This window comes from Sapajus apella, unplaced genomic scaffold (assembly GCF_009761245.1).
Source record: "Sapajus apella isolate SASKATOON/1434 unplaced genomic scaffold, GSC_monkey_1.0 scaffold30, whole genome shotgun sequence".
NCBI classification, from domain to species: Eukaryota; Metazoa; Chordata; class Mammalia; order Primates; family Cebidae; genus Sapajus; species Sapajus apella.
The window spans coordinates 19,620,359-19,636,454 of NW_022436970.1; positions in this window are offsets into that span (position 1 = coordinate 19,620,359).

The window sequence follows — 16,096 nt, forward strand, 5'->3', positions numbered from 1 at the left end:
CTGCCTGGTGTCCCTGCCCCCGGCGCTTTTTACCGCACCTGCTCCCCGTCCCCTCCCGTTTACTCTCCACCAGAACCGCGCTACTGAGTCTCACCCCAATGCGAGTTTTTCCGCCACGCGCACCCCCGCCCCCCGCCCGGCCCCGGCAGTGAGATCCGGAGAGTGCGGAGAGTTGGGGGTCCAGGACAGTCAGGGGGTTCTGGGACGATCCAGCCCTCCCCTTCCCACGGGCACCCCTGAATCACACCCCTCGCCGTCTCCCAGGCTGCAAAAACTCGAAGGCCTCCTTCTCAGGGCTACAAAGAGGTGCTCTCTGGAAACACTCCCTGTTACCGGGGAGGACACGTCCACCACGTGTGTCTAAATCTGTATTTACAGATTCGCAGAATAATCGGGGGCTCAGGCAACCGTGTTCACATCCCAATCGTTCTGTAAAGCAGGCTGGCCGCGGGCCCACAGGGCGTCCCAGGTTCTCACCAGCACCCCTCCCCCACCCCACCCAGGGATGCTTCTCACTCCCCGAACGCCTTTCTCCAGACAGGGGGAGGCGGCGCCGCCCCAGAGGAACTGTCACAGCTGAGGGGCCGTGAAAGCCGCCACGCCCAGCGGCTCCTGCATTCACCGAACAAAAGCGCATTCAGTGCCCAGTACCCGCCAGGCCATCCCGGGCCGCCCTCCCGCCTGCCCTGAGCCTGAATTTCACATGACCCGTTCCCGGGTTTAGAGATAATAGAAACATGCCCTGATCACAGCGTGCTGTGATTGTCCCACAGGAGCTGGCTTCTTGCCCTGGTCTCTTCTGCAAACTCGATGGTTTAACTTTATTTTATGGCTGGCTGGGTGGTAGGAGTCCCCAGGAATGACCAACCATCAGTCTAACAGATCCTGAGCCCCAGGAAGCACTTTGGGCACACCACAAAATATTCCCTGAAGGCAACAGACCTTTAGGATTTGGATGTCACTCAATCAATAGCACTAAGGAGTTGGGCCAGGTGAAGGTCCCTCTGTGTGAAGATTCCTCCACCTCCAACCATCCCAGCACAGGCCAAACCAGAAGCACCATGTGTGAATATTTTCATGGGTTGGCTGTATGGAAACTTTGTGGTTTCATTTCAAAATAGGTGTGGAGTATAGAAAGTGTCCTAGGATGCTGCATTAAAATCTCAACTTGAGGCCAAGCCTGCTGGCTCACACCTGCAATCCCAGTGCTTTGGGAGGCCAGGGTAGAAGGATTGCTTAAGGCCAAGAGTTCAAGACCAGCCTGGGCAAATATATATATATATATATATATACACACACACACACACACACACACACACACACACACACATATAGAACAACAACAAAGTTAGCTGGGCATGGTGGTGTAGCCTTATAGTCCTAGCGGCTCTGGTGGTAAAGGCAGGAGGCTTACTTGAGCCCGAGAGTTTGAAGCTGCGATGACTATGATTACCCCATTGCACTCCAGCCTGGACAACAGATCCTGTCTCTAAAAGGAAAAACAGACATCTCAACTTAATGTGAAGTTGTTTTCCTTTCCCAGGAATTTTATTTGGAGTGGGGAGAGGGCATGCAGGAACGGGAAGAATGAGATGAGGAAGTGTGACTACTTATCCTTTAAAACATAAAAATGGAAATTACAGGGGGGAAAGCAGAACTTGAAATCAAAATTAGTTAGCCACACTAAGATCTACATGTTGTTTTACTTTTGTGGGTTTTAAAAATCTGTTATTAAGCATACTTGTTTTGGCATTTTATAAAGCATTCAGAAGAGAATATAAGTATAATCCCACAAAAAAGAAATCTTTTTAATATTTAGCACCACTTTAACACAGAAGTGATAGTACTCTCTACAGCCAAAATAAAATCCTCAGACCAAAGGCCCCACACAAGGCTGCCTCCCTGTTGTATAGTCTGTGCACTGCAGAAAACCTGGTGGGGCTGAAGTCCACCAGGGCTCAGTTCACCAAGCCTTTTCCTGGGAGTGAGGAGGGGGGCGGAAAGGGGCAGCTGACTAGAAGGGACAGCTTTATTTTGCCTATCTAAATGGAGCTTTTAAAAATTATTATTCACAACAGGTGGCTTACCTACCTCCGTACTAAAGATATTCCCCTAGAGCAGTAAAAAAAATAAACAAATAAATAATTGCATTATTTGTTGCACATTGTTACCGCAAGCAGGGCTCCACATAATTCAGGATGACTAGCAGCTATGGGAAGGGGTTTTGCAGATCAGATGAAGGGTGTGGGCAGAGCTGGGGGAGTCGCGTGGCCCTGTGTTGCATCACATCAAGTTGATCTAAATAGGCTTTGACTCCTTAAAGAGAGTATACAATTCAAGAATGGCTTCCTCCCTACTCCCTTACCCAAAACTATGAAAACTGAAGTCATAATATTAGAAATGACTGAGTATAATGATCCCTCCAACCAAAATATCAAAATTAATTCAAACAGAAGTTCGCAAGGCAGCTTTCATTTGCCTTGAAGGAAATGGAAAGTTAGCTCTGTAGAACCACATAAGCCAACAGTACTGGAGGCAGATGAAAGGCCGCCAGGGCTCTAGGACCCAGGACCCAGGACCCACCCCCGTGCCCTAGTCTCGGGCACCTGCCAAAATGCACCAGAGTGGACACATGGTGTAATGAGGGTTGGCTTGCTTTCATAAAGTGATATTTCTTCATTCATTTACTCCATTAGACAGCAGGAGCCTTCAGGGTAGGACCTTCTTTTCTTCTCAGCACCTCATATGCACCTGTCTTAAATGTCTCCTACATCAGTGATGGAATATGGGCACCAGCATTTCCTCTGAAAGATCAAAAAACTTTCAGTACCTGAAGAACTGTCCTTGAGAAAGTGCTTTTAACACGTAAGCATTTATTTCTGATTTCTGATTCCCTGAGGAGAAGCTGAGCGACCCAGACACACCCCAGGGTCAGGAAAACCTTTGAAGACACCCCCTGGGTTCTGAACTCATCTCCTGACAGCTGACCTTGTGACTGGGAGCAGAACAGGACTATTTTGCTCATAAGCTATCACTGGAAGACAAAGTAAAATTCGATAGTTTCCTGACTGGGAATAGCCCAGACAAACAGGGTTATTCATGCTCACGCTCCTACATTTCTGCGACCTTGTGGACATGAGCACGTGAAGGTATACATGTCATGGCCATTTCTTGCCCCAGGCCAAGAAAATTTCCAGCATTTACCAACTTTACCAGTCATTTGCAAGAGTTATAATCAGAACAAGATTTTAGTTCATGCTCACTTTTGCTGCGACCTCTTTTGCCCCATTCGGACACATGCTACCACACAGGCACAGTGCGGAGAGTGTAAGAAATTGTGGCCTCGGCCAGGCACTGTGGCTCACACCTGTAATTCCAACACTTTGGGAGGCGGAGAGGTGTGGATCACCTGAAGTCAGGAATTCAAGACCAGCCTGGCTAACATGGTGAAACCCCGTCTCTACTAAAAATACAAAGTTAGCCAAGAGTGGTGGCAGGCACCTATCATCCCAGCTGGGAAGCTGAGGCAGGAGAATCACTTGAGCCCGGGAGGCGGAGGTTGCAGTGAGCCGAGATTGTGCCACTTCACTCCAGCCTGGACTAAAAAGCCAAACTCTGTCTCAAAAAAAGAAAGAAAGAAAAGAAAAGACAAGACAAGACAAGACAAGAAAAAAGAAATAGTGTTCTCTTTCAGAAGGGGAGCAAGTTTCTGGTCACCAGTAAGGTGGAGGAAGAATAAGCAGAGAACTTAAAGGACTAGCCAAGCCATCCCCCCTCAACCACACTCCATACTTTACAAAGGTCAATTACATCACCTTTATCCAGATACTTACCTTTCTTTCCTCTTAAGTGAGATCAGCCCTATTTTTTAAGTGAGAATTTTGTTTAGAGGAAGGAGAAGGTATTTTGTAGTCTGGGGCAAGCCTGAGGATGGTTAGCAGGGAGAGGGTATCCTGGCTGTAGCTGTCAGTGGGAGCCCTTTACAGCCAGAGGACAGAGCTCCAAGAAGTGGGGCAGGGTGGGGGCCGGGGGACACCAAAGTAGCAGCACAAGGTGGAGAATGCAGCTTAGGCTGACACCAAAGAAAGGTTTATTTTGTAGTTTTACCTAGGGCCCTGAAACTGTCTAGTTTGTAAAACTTATGAGCTGTTTTATACTGATTTAAGATAATTAGGAAGTTTTGTAGGATATAGGCAGAGATTTAGCATCAAGATGCTCTTTAGAACAGAATTTGTAATAGCAACATTGGCAGTAACCTACTGTGTACCGTGAGGACTGGTGAAATAAGCCTTAGTCCTCTGTCGGTGGAGAAATGATGCCGGCATAAAAACTGTGATGTGAGATGTATGTTGACAGGAAATATATTACAGGAGAAATTTGTCGTTTCTACTCATCCTGCACCTTTTCACCTTCTCCTTGCACAGAGCTTCCTTTCAAGCTCTGATCCCACCTGCAGCGCCAGCCTGGGGTGGTCCCCAGATCCCTGGGGAGGGCCCCAGATCGCTGGACTGAGATCAACTTCTCATTTTCAGCCACAGGGACGGGTCAGGCAGCCCAGGCCCCAGCGGGCCAATCCTAGCCAAGCACGCAGGCTTCTCAGGCTGAGATGGCCAGGCTCTGAGGAGGTGGTGGCTAAGAGTCACCATGAGGGGACAATCTGCTGCAGGGGAGGCCAACCCAGAGAAAGGGGGAGAAACTGAAACTGACTTCTGAGGACGACCTTTGAGTTCTCGACTTTCCAGTTACCCAATGATACATTCTCTTCACGGCTTAAGCAAGTTTGGGTTGGGTTTCTGCCCTTTACAATGGAAAGAGTCTTGACCAGTGCAGATGTTGATGATATCATGAGTGAAAAAGCAAGTTCCAAAACATTATGTTCCATGTGATTTCATCTTACTCACGTTTTAAAGCACACCATATACTTAATGCGATGTACACACACACACTCTGAAAAGTGTCATGAAAATGTTGATAGTGTTATCTCCAGGTAGGATTGCAGGTGATTTTTATTTTTATTCTTTTTGCTTATGTCAATTTTCTAATTTTATTTCAGGTAAGCACACATCATTTGTATAATAGTAAAGTGGTATTTTTTAAAAAGAAGAATTACCCAAAGAGACTTGGATATGGGAGCCCTGGCCTCTGTAGCTGTGGCCTCTGCAGCTGCTCTTTTGAGCGGGACGTGGGAGACAGATGCAGCGTGGGCCACACTGGGCCACTTTGAAAGACTTATTGCTTCATCTGCTGTGATCGTCCAGCTTTGTTCATTTTTCTGTAATAAAGCTGAACTTGGTAGGAGTTCATTCATTCATTCATTCAGAGCACTGCTGAGCACTTCTCCTTTGGTGTCCAAGATATGAAGATGGGAGAAACCGCGCGCAGCCCTCCTTGGTAAGGGAAACCATCAAGCAGATCTCTCCAGCGGCTTCTGTGCAAAGGGAGATGCTGCGTCTCCATCATCGTCTGTTCCCTTCTACTGGCCCTGCCCCACTGGGCTCTGCCAGGGCTGCCACTGCTGCTGCCCTCACAAAGTCCAGTCCCAGGGCCACTTGTGAGGTCTTGCACTCCAAATGTCCATAAGGACCCCAAAAGGACCAGGGTGGGAGCCATAGCAGAGGAACAGGAGTGGGCCAAGCCACAGGATCCTATCATTTTTCTTTTTCTCCTGATGGCTTTTAATCTCATCATCTTGCAGGCCTGAGGAAGTCTCTCGATCAGGAACGAAGGACAACAGCTCTTGCCCCTCCATCTCCTGCCTGTATGACAAGAGGATACGTATTCTTGAGCCTCATGCCTCTTCTCTTTTTTTTTTCTTTTTTTTGAGACTGGGTCTTGCTCTGTTGCCCAGGCTGGAGGGCAGTGGTGCAATTATAGCTCACTGCAGCCTTCAACTCCTGGGCTCAAGCAATCCTCTTGCCTGGCTAGGCTAATTTTTTTTTAATTTTATTTTTTTTAGAGATAGGGCTCAATATGTTGCCCAGGCTGCTCTCAAGCTACCGGGCTCAAGCAATCCTCTTGCCTCGGCCTCCCACAGTGCCGGGGTTACAGATGTGAGGAACTGTGCCTGGCCCGTGCCTCCTTTATAAGGGAAGGGGAATCATAGATCTTCCATACCTTCGGCCTTCAGACTACTGGGTTATAGTCATCATCATTTTTATATATTAATTAGTTGATTGATTGATTTACCTTGAGACAGGGTTTCACTCTGTTGCCCATGCTGGAGTGCAGTGACATCGCCACAGCATACCGCAGCCTCTACCTCCTAGGCCAAGCATCCTCTTACCTCAGTCCCCTGAGTAGCTGGGACCACAGTTGTGCACCACCACTCCCAGCTAATTAAAAAAAATTTTTTGTAGAGATGGGGTCTTGTGGGCCGGGCGCGGTGGCTCAAGCCTGTAATCCCAGCACTTTGGGAGGCCAAGGCGGGTGGATCACGAGGTCAAGAGATCAAGACCATCCTGGTCAACATGGTGAAACCCCGTCTCTACTAAAAATACAAAAAATTAGCTGGGCATGGTGGCACGTGCCTGTAGTCCCAGCTGCTCAGGAGGCTGAGGCAGGAGAATTGCCTGAACCCAGGAGGCGGAGGTTGCGGTGAGCCGAGATCGTGCCATTGCGCTCCAGCCTGGGTAACAAGAGCGAAACTCCGTCTCAAAAAAAAAAAAAAAAAAAGAGATGGGGTCTTGCTATTTTTCCCAGTCTGGTCTCAAACTCCTGGGCTCAAGGGATCCCCCTGGCTTGGCCTCCCAAAGGGCTAGGATTACAGGCATGAGCTACCATGCCTATCATCATTTTTAAGCAGATTTATTGAGGTATAATTTGTATATCATGAAATTACTGTGTTTTAGGCATGCAATTCAATGATTCGCAGTACTTGTGCAGAGTTCTGTAGCCATCACCACCACTGTGTGGCTATGGAGCATCTCTGCCATCTGGGAAGCTCCTTCCTGCTCACCTGTGTCCCTTCCACGCTCCCACTTCCAGCCCCAGACAACTGCTAATTGGTCTCTACAGCTGGGTTTTTTTGGACATTTCATATAAGTAGAATCATACAGCAGCATCTTTTCACCTGGCTTCTTTCGCTTGATGCTTTTCAGGGTCATCTGTATTGTACCATGTATCACTACTGTGTTCCCTTTGTGTGATAACAGCATTCAGTTGCATTGTTTGAATACAGCCCCAGTGTTTATCCACTCTTCAGTTGAGGGACATTTGAATTGTTTCTACTTTTTGGCTATTGTACCTAGTGCTGCTAGTTGGCTATTGTACACAGTGTGCATAGTGACACATATGCGTGTGTCTTATGTGGACATATGTTTTTATGTCTCTTCAATTCCTAGGAGTAGAATTGCTAAGTCTTATAGTACATATATGTTTCACTTTAAAAAAAATGCCAACCTATTTTCCAAAGTGGTTGCACCATTTGACATTCCCATCAGCCACGTCTGAGGATTCCAGTTTCTCCGTATCCTCACCAACACGAATTATATTCTTTATAGCCATCCTAGAGGGTGCAAGGTGGTATTTCATTCTGCATTTACATTTCATTTCCCTGTGAAGAGTCGTCACTTTTATTTTCAATAGATAGAAGGGACCCGGCAATTAAGTAATTATTATTTCATTGTCTTGCAGCTGGGTCCTTTTACGATACAACCACATTTTAGGAATTTCAGTCCACATTCTCTCCACTTTGTGGCACTGCCTGGGTTGACGTAGTGGCAAGAGCCTGCACAAGAGGTGAGGAGGATACTGTTTGCCGTGGAGTTATCAGGGGATCTGCAGCCCCAGAAAGTGGGGTGCCTGATCTTCATTGTGGGTGCCACAGGGGTTCCAGCTCCCTGGAGTACACATGAGCACAGTGTTAGCCTTTGGTCTTGGAACACCAACAATACTGATGAAGGCCTGGGAAGTGGAAAACTGAAGGTGCTTAGCATTATCTGCTAGGCATACCTCTAGAGCCACTCACTGGAGCCTTTGCTGTTCTGTTTTGCAATGCTTCTGTTGTTTTCTGAGGCTGGCCAGAAACCTTTGCACAAAATGAAGCACTTTGTTCCTTATAGGGCTCAGCTTGGCTTGTAACCCTCTGAGATTTCCTAACCACCCACAGTTGTGCTGTATTAATTGGGATGAAGCTTTAGGAAATTCCTAATCTTTTTTTTTTTTTTTTTTTTTTTGGCCGCCCTTCTTGTATTTTCATTCCAACTGGGGAACAGCTGCTGGTTGAGATTTCCCTCCAGTGCAAGGGAGAGCCGGGAGTCCTATTGATGCTACTCCTTCCCGCCCTCACCCCCACATATACACGGCACTGTCTTCATGCAAGCGCGTGAAGACTCCCATCAAGCCCATTCTACTCATGCAGAAGCACGACACAGGGGGAAACATGTCACACTATGTGGTTTTGGAACTCTCACACCAGGTCCTTAGGAAAAAGTGACATCCTAGAATTTGTCATTTCTCTTTCAGCAAATAACAGGTAACTCTTGCAGAGAGCAGTGCTCTACTGTTAAGTATGCCTGAAAGAGCCTGTAGCCTGACCTGCTCATCTGAGATGAAATCAGGACCAATTGGGTGGGTTCCTCCCAGCAGCAGATGGAGAGAGAAGGCTCTTCACTCTCTGGTGGGCCCAGGGTGTTCACATCGGAAAAGCTGTGGATGCTTTGCCAAATAAATCTCCTAAAAATTCTGATGGTTCTGAAATTAGATTCCCCTTACCAAAGGACCAGGTGGTTACTAAATGTCAGCATATGAGAAGCCACAGTGTCCCATCAGCCCCATCTCCCTCACCCCCTTTAATCTCAGCTCTTCAAGTGCTGGTGGAAGATGGCACTGGCTTCATCAGTCAAGGCTGCATTACTACACGGGAGAGTTGGTGCCAGCTGGCCTCACTCCCCAAGAAGGACCTCATAGTCTTCCTACTCGCAGACAGCCTTTGCTCAAACACAGTCCTCCTGGGAGCCCTTAAATGCACCAATGACATCAAAATCTACCTAACCTCCTAACACAGAAAGCTGGGAAAATCCTCAGTTCTACCCCTTTCTCACACCCAACAGCAGATTTTTAAAGATAGAGTATTTTAAAAGAAGTTTTAGATTTGCAGCAAAATTAAGAAGATACAGAGATTTTCTATATACTCCTGCCCTCTGGCATACACAGGCTCCCTCATCATCCACATCTCCCACCAGGGTGGTACATTTGTAACTTACACTGAAGTTCATAGTTTACATGAGGGTTCACCCTTGGTGCTCTACATGCTATGGGTTTGGATAAATGCATGACATGGATCCATCATTGTAAATACAGGGCAAACAGATAAACATACAGAAACAGTTACAGGTGGAGATACAGATACAGATGCAATGACAGGTATAGTTACAGATCAGTTACAGATACAGATACAGTTAGAGATACAGATACAGATGCATATACAGATCCAGGTACAGATGCAGATCCAGTTACAGTTATAGATACAGTTATGATACAGATATAATTACAAAAACAGATATAGTTTCAGATACAGATACAGACATATGTACAGTTACAGATACATTTACTAATATAGATATAAATACAGTTACAGCCAGATACAGGTCCAGTGACAATTACAGTTACAGATACAGTTACCGATAAAGATACAGTTATAGCCAAAAATACAGTTACCAATACAGACACCATTACAGTTACAGATACAGTTTCTGATATAGATATAGTTACAGATACAGTTTTAATACAGATACAGTTACAGTCACAAACAATTTCGGATATAGATACGGATACAGGTACACATACAGTTACGGAGACCATTACAAATACAGATGCAGTTACAGCTTATACAGATGCACATACAGTTACCAATGCAGATACACACAGCTAGAGTTTCAGAGAGATACAGATACAGGTTACAGATGTAGTTACACAAACAGTTACAGATACAGTTGCAGTTGACACAGATACAGATACAGTTGCAGACACAGATACAGTTACAGTTAATAGAGATACAGATATAGTTCCAAATACAGATTCAGTTACAGAAACAGATATAGATACAGGTACAGATACAGATCCAGCTACAGTTATAGATATAAAGATACAGTGACAAATACAGATATAGTTACAGCTACAGATACAGTTGATACAGACGAGGTTACCAATATAGATTCAGTCACAGATACATGTACAGTTACAGATACAGTTACCAATACAGATACAGACAGACACAGTTACAGACATAGATGCAGACACAAATACAGATCCAGTTACAGTTACAGATACAGTTATACATACAGTTTTAAATACACATACAGTTTCAGATACACTTACAGTCACAGATACAGTTTCAGATACACTTACAGTCACAGATACAGTTTCAGGTACACTTACAGTCGCAGATACAGTTTCAGGTACACTTACAGTCACAGATACAGTTTCAGGTACACTTACAGTCACAGATACAGTTTCAGGTACACTTACAGTCACAGATACAGTTTCAGGTACAGATATAGTTTTAAATACAGACACAGTTACCATTACAGTTGTAGATATACATACAGATGCAGTGATAAAGAGACAGATACAGTGGCGGTTACAAACACAGCTACAGTAACAGCTACAGCTACAGATACAAATGTAGACCCAGACCCAGAGCAGTCTCACGGCCCCGCAGTTCCTCTACCTGTGACTCATCTCACCCTCCCCACTAACTCCTGGCAACCACTGATCCTTTTCATAGCGAATCATACAGCATGTATCCTCTTCAGACTGGCTTTTTTTCATTTAGGAATAATCATTTAAGCTTCTTTTATGTCTTTTCATGGCTTGACAGCTTATTGATCTCACCACTGGATAATATTTGGTTTTCTGCTTGTAGTACAGCTTATTTATCCATTCAGCCACTCCAGGAGTTCTTGGTTGCTTTTAGATTTTGGCAGTTATGAATGCTATAAATATATGTGTGCAGGTTTTTGTGTGGATATAAGTTTGCAGCTCATTTAGGTAAATACCCAGGACCGTGATGGCTAGATCATATGGTAAGAATATGTTCAGTTTTCTAAGAAATTGCCAAATTGTCTGCCAAAGTAGCTGGATCATTTTGCATTCCCACCAGCAATGGATGAAGTTTCTCCACATCCTCACCGGCATTTGGTGGTGTCAGCGTTCTGAATCTTGGGCATTCTAATGGATGTGTAGTGGATCTCATTGTTTTAATTTACAGTCCTGTGGTGACACATGATGGTAAATGAATTTTAAATGGGCATTGGAAGCACACTTACAATGTCTAAGGCACAAGGATGGTACAAAACTCAAAATATTTTTTTAAAAATGTGTACTTAAAATAATTTGATTTTGGATAGTTCATGAAAGGCAATAAAATAATCATCATGAGAAGCTAAATTTGATCTACTCCTTGCACCTGACTTACAGTGGAGAATTATTTTTATGTTGACTTAGTTTTGGGGCAACACTGCCATCAGTCCGTGCTTTGGGAAGCAAAGGGATGGCCTTCACTGGCCTCTCAGGCCTCGCACCCAGTGTGCAAGTCCTGTCTAGGTCGCTATGACAACGTCTCTTCCTCTCCCCAAAGGCTGCCATTTGCTCAACTCCTGTGTAATCTCTGTAGACCCGGGTCGCAGCCTCTAGGCTGGCCTCTTCTAATCCTGCCTCTGTCAAGCTATGAGTTATTTTCTTGGAAAAGGAAGCCAGCCAGGCTCCTTTGATTGCCCCATGAACTGTTCCCAGCCAGTGCCATTCCTGCCCTTTCCTGCACAGAGCCCGCCAGTCCCTGTGGTGCTGTCAGCTCCTCAATGTTTGTCACTGGAACTCTTGATTCTCCCTCATTCCTGGGCCCCTGCTCGAGCTTCAAGACCACCTCCAGTACCACCTCTTGGGGGCTCACCTGACTCCTCCCTCCCCCGGCACCTTCTAACACTTCCTCATGGTGTTTAACTGTGTGTGTATGTGTATGCATGTGTGTGTGCACGCGCGTGTGTGTGTGTGTGACAAGTCTGGTCCTCCCACTAATGGGGGACTTCTCACCCCTCCTGGACTCCGCATCCAGCCTGCTGCACAGTATGGTCCTTGGATGGCAGTGAAGAGGGTCCCACCTGCTCTTCTCACTCACCTACTTTGAAATTCAGAATCAGCAGGAAGGCCTTCCAATGAATACTTTCCCTGGAGATAGCAAACCTGTGGAAGACAATACCACAAAACATGATAGTGAGAAATAAAAGTCACTTCAGGAGAAGTTGGTAAACACATTTACAATTACGTTGGTTCCACAGGGTTTCCATGGATACCTCTGCTGCAGACATAACCCAGACCCAAGTCACTTTCATTTCTCTTAAGGCCTACTGCTTGTATCCTACCACGAATTACAACTTTTACCTCACTAAATAGCACTTCATAAAAGGAGGAAAGGCCGTCATGACTTCCTGAATCAATATGCACTTTGCTAAATGTTCTAGATAATTTTGGCACAGAAACAAGGCGTGAAGGAGAGAAAAGTCAGTAAAGGATAAACCATGAAAGCAGCTCATAAATAGATTAACGATATTACATATTTTTTAAATTTTAATTTTTAATGATAAAACAAGTGACTGAAAGATACATAATTCCCCATTATAAACTTGATTCTTTTATTATGGTAAAATACATGTGACATGAAATTTGCCATTTTATCATTTTTGAGTATACAGACATTAAATGCATCCACATTGTTATATGATCCTCTCCAGAACTTTCTCATCTTCACAGACTGAAAATCCGTACCTATTAAACTCCAACTCCCCTCCTCTCTTCCCCTGAGCTTCTGGCTCCCACCATTTCACTTTCTGTCTCTATGAATTTGACAACTCTAAGAACCTCATATAAGTGGAATTATGTAGTATTTGTCCTTTACGTGATGTTTATGTCATTAGAATTGTCTTCCCAAGGTGAGTCACCTTCTGTTGTCTGTATATACCATGTTTTGCTTATTCTTTCCTCGGTAGGTGGCCATTTTAGATGCATCCACCTTGTGGCTACTGTGAATGGTGCTGCTATAAAATTGGTATACAAATATCTGTTTGATTCCCTGTTAGAAAACTTGTTTTTTAATAAATAGAAATATCAAGCAGTAAAGAGAAAGAGTCTTTGATAAAGCATGATTGCCTCTGTGAAATCAAAAAAGAAAAAAACGGATTCTCTGTCAAGTATGGACTATGGCTCTTCTGATTGCAGCTAAGTTATGATAGCCATGTTTTTTTGTTTTGTTTTGGTTTGATTTTGTTGTTTTTAAGTTTCAAAACAATGTTTTACAGGCTTGCCAAGGTACAGTGTTACTCAGGAAGAAAGTCTCATACAACAAATGCCACTCAATGCAAGTAATCAGGTAACGCTAGCCAAAAAAAAAAAAAAAAAAATCGACTTTCATCTGCATAGATCAATTAACTCAATACCTCGGTCATCTAACTCCCTACAGGCCTTCCTGCAGCATGCCCTGTGTCTCCCTTTCCAGCCTCACTGCCAAGTTTCTCTCCTTCTGTCATGCCATTTTCCCCTTGTTCACTCATGCCTCCTGCCAAATGCACTTAACCTTTTTCTTTAATGGGTTCCAGTTTTAATGGGAAAGGCTTGCTTAGTTGTCCATAAGCCCTACATGCCCCTTCACATCAATGCTGTCTTAGATTCTAAATTCCAAGGCAGGGTAGGTATTGGTTTTGTTTGCTTTGAGTTGGGAAGTTGCCTGTGTTTCCTGGTCCTCTGCGTGGAGGAGTGGAGGGAACCGGGGCAGGGAAGCTGCAGAGCAGGTCCTGGCCTCCCTTCCAGGGCTCTTGCTTGCTTTTATCATATCTGGGCGTGAACGTCTCATCGGCATACTTAATTAGCTTGTCTTATTATGGTGCAATCAGAAAGCAGACCTTTTTGTTCACAACATCTAGTGTTTTTAATATTCTTGGCTCTTGACATTTTTGGCAACACTCATAGCTTAGTCACTTTCAGTGCTAAACAATAGTCTCTTTTTTCAGTAGTAAAGCGTCTAGTCCTGTTTAACATTAGAACTCCAGAATTCATTACAAATCCTCTCCTCTCTTGGCTCAGGTCAGCCTCAGACCAGAACATCTGCACTGAAGAAGGAGGGGTATGATCGGTTTCCTCTCCATTTCTTCGTCTCCCTCCTCCCCTGCTTATAATAATGTTTTTATTTCTTTTTTCCAATCCTTATGTCTTCAATTATTTTTGAAGTGCAATGTTGTTTAGACGTAATAATAGTAGCAGTAGTATTAGAGGTAGGTATCCCTATCTTGTTCCTACTTTTTTCCCCTGTAATTAAATCACATATTCCATTTGCATCACTGAAGAGAGCATAAAACTGGTACTAGGAGCTTTAAGGAGCTCTTCTTCAAGGAAGGTCTTGCAGAATATCTATCATTTAAGACACATAATAATCATCTGTAAAAATTCTGATATTAGCATCTACAGTTTTATTTTTAAATTAGCAAAACAGAATTGGCCTTGTGGGAAAATGTGTACTGTTCTATGAATTATAACACATGTATAGATTTGTGTAACCACCACCACAATCAGGATATAAAATAGTTCTGACACCCAAAAAACTCCCTCGTGCTACTATTTTATAGTCGCCCTTCCCCTCACCCCTAACTCTTGCTTAAGCTGCACCCCATAATTTTTGGCATGTTGTACATTTGTTTTAATTTGTTTCAAAATATTTTCTAAATGTCCTTGTGACTCTTCATATTTAACCCATTTATTATCAAGAAGTATGTTATTTAATTTCCAAATACTTATAGACTTTCCAAATTTTCTTCCTTTATTGATTTCTAATTTTATCCCGTTGTAGGCAGAAAACACACTTTGTATATTTCAGTCATTTTAAACTTGCTAAGGTTTGTTTCATGACCTGACATATGATGTAACTTGGAGAATATACTTGATAAAAAATGTGTACTCCACTGGTGTTGGACAAAGTGTTCATTCATGTCTGTTAGGTCTCACTGGATTTTACGATGTTCAAGTCTTCTATTTCCTTGTTGATCTTCTGTCTAGTTGGTCTATCCATTACTGAAAGTGTATTAGAAGTCTTACTCTTGAGCTCTCTGTATCTCACTTCAGTTCTGTCCATTTTTGCTTCATGTATTTTGGGGCTCTGTTGTTAGGCAGGTATATGTTTACAGTTGTTCTGTTTTTCTGATGATTTACCCTCTTAATCTTATAACATATCATTCTTTGTATCTAGTAAAAAGTCATAACACTTATTCTGTCTCATATTAGTATAGCAACTTCATCTTTCTATTGGGTACTGTTTGCATGTTATAATTTTTTCTATCCGTTTACTTTTGACCTCCTTATGTCTTTGAATGTAAAGTGAATCTCTCATAGACAGTTTAGAGTTGGATCATACTCACTTACCTGTTCTGCTGACCTCTGCCTTTTAGTGGAGTGGTTAGTTTGCTTACATTTAATATAATTACAGATAAGATAGGCTTTACATCTGCCACTTTACCACTTGTTTTCCATATGCATTAGAGCTTTTTTGTTCCCGTATTTATTTATTATTGCCTTCTTTTGTGGTAGATATTTTGTGGTATGATATTTTAATTTCCACACTGTTTCTTTCTCTCTCCCCTTCCCCACAACATGGGGTGTGGGCATTTTTTGAAGTTATTGTCTTAGTGGATTCCATAGAGATGACAATAATATCTTAAGACAATAAAGTTTGATTTAGTACCAACTTAGCTTCAATCACATATAAAATCTTTAATGTAGCTTCACTCTCTCCTCTTCTCCTCTGTGCTATTATCACCTAAATTACATGTTTATACATTATAAACACATCAACATGGTTTTATAATTATTGTATTGTTCTGTGTTGTTTTTTAAATCTTATAGAAAAAAAGAGGAGTCATAAATAAAAAATGCAGTGCTACTGGCTTTTACATTTATCTATAAGTATATATTTATAAATGTATAAATGCTAGTTGCTTTTACCATCCTTCTTTCTTTCTTCATATGCTTTTGAGTTACTATCTCATGTCCTTCCATTTCAGCCTGGAGGACTCCCTTTTGCATTTCTTGTAGAGCAAGTCTACTAGTCATAAATTTC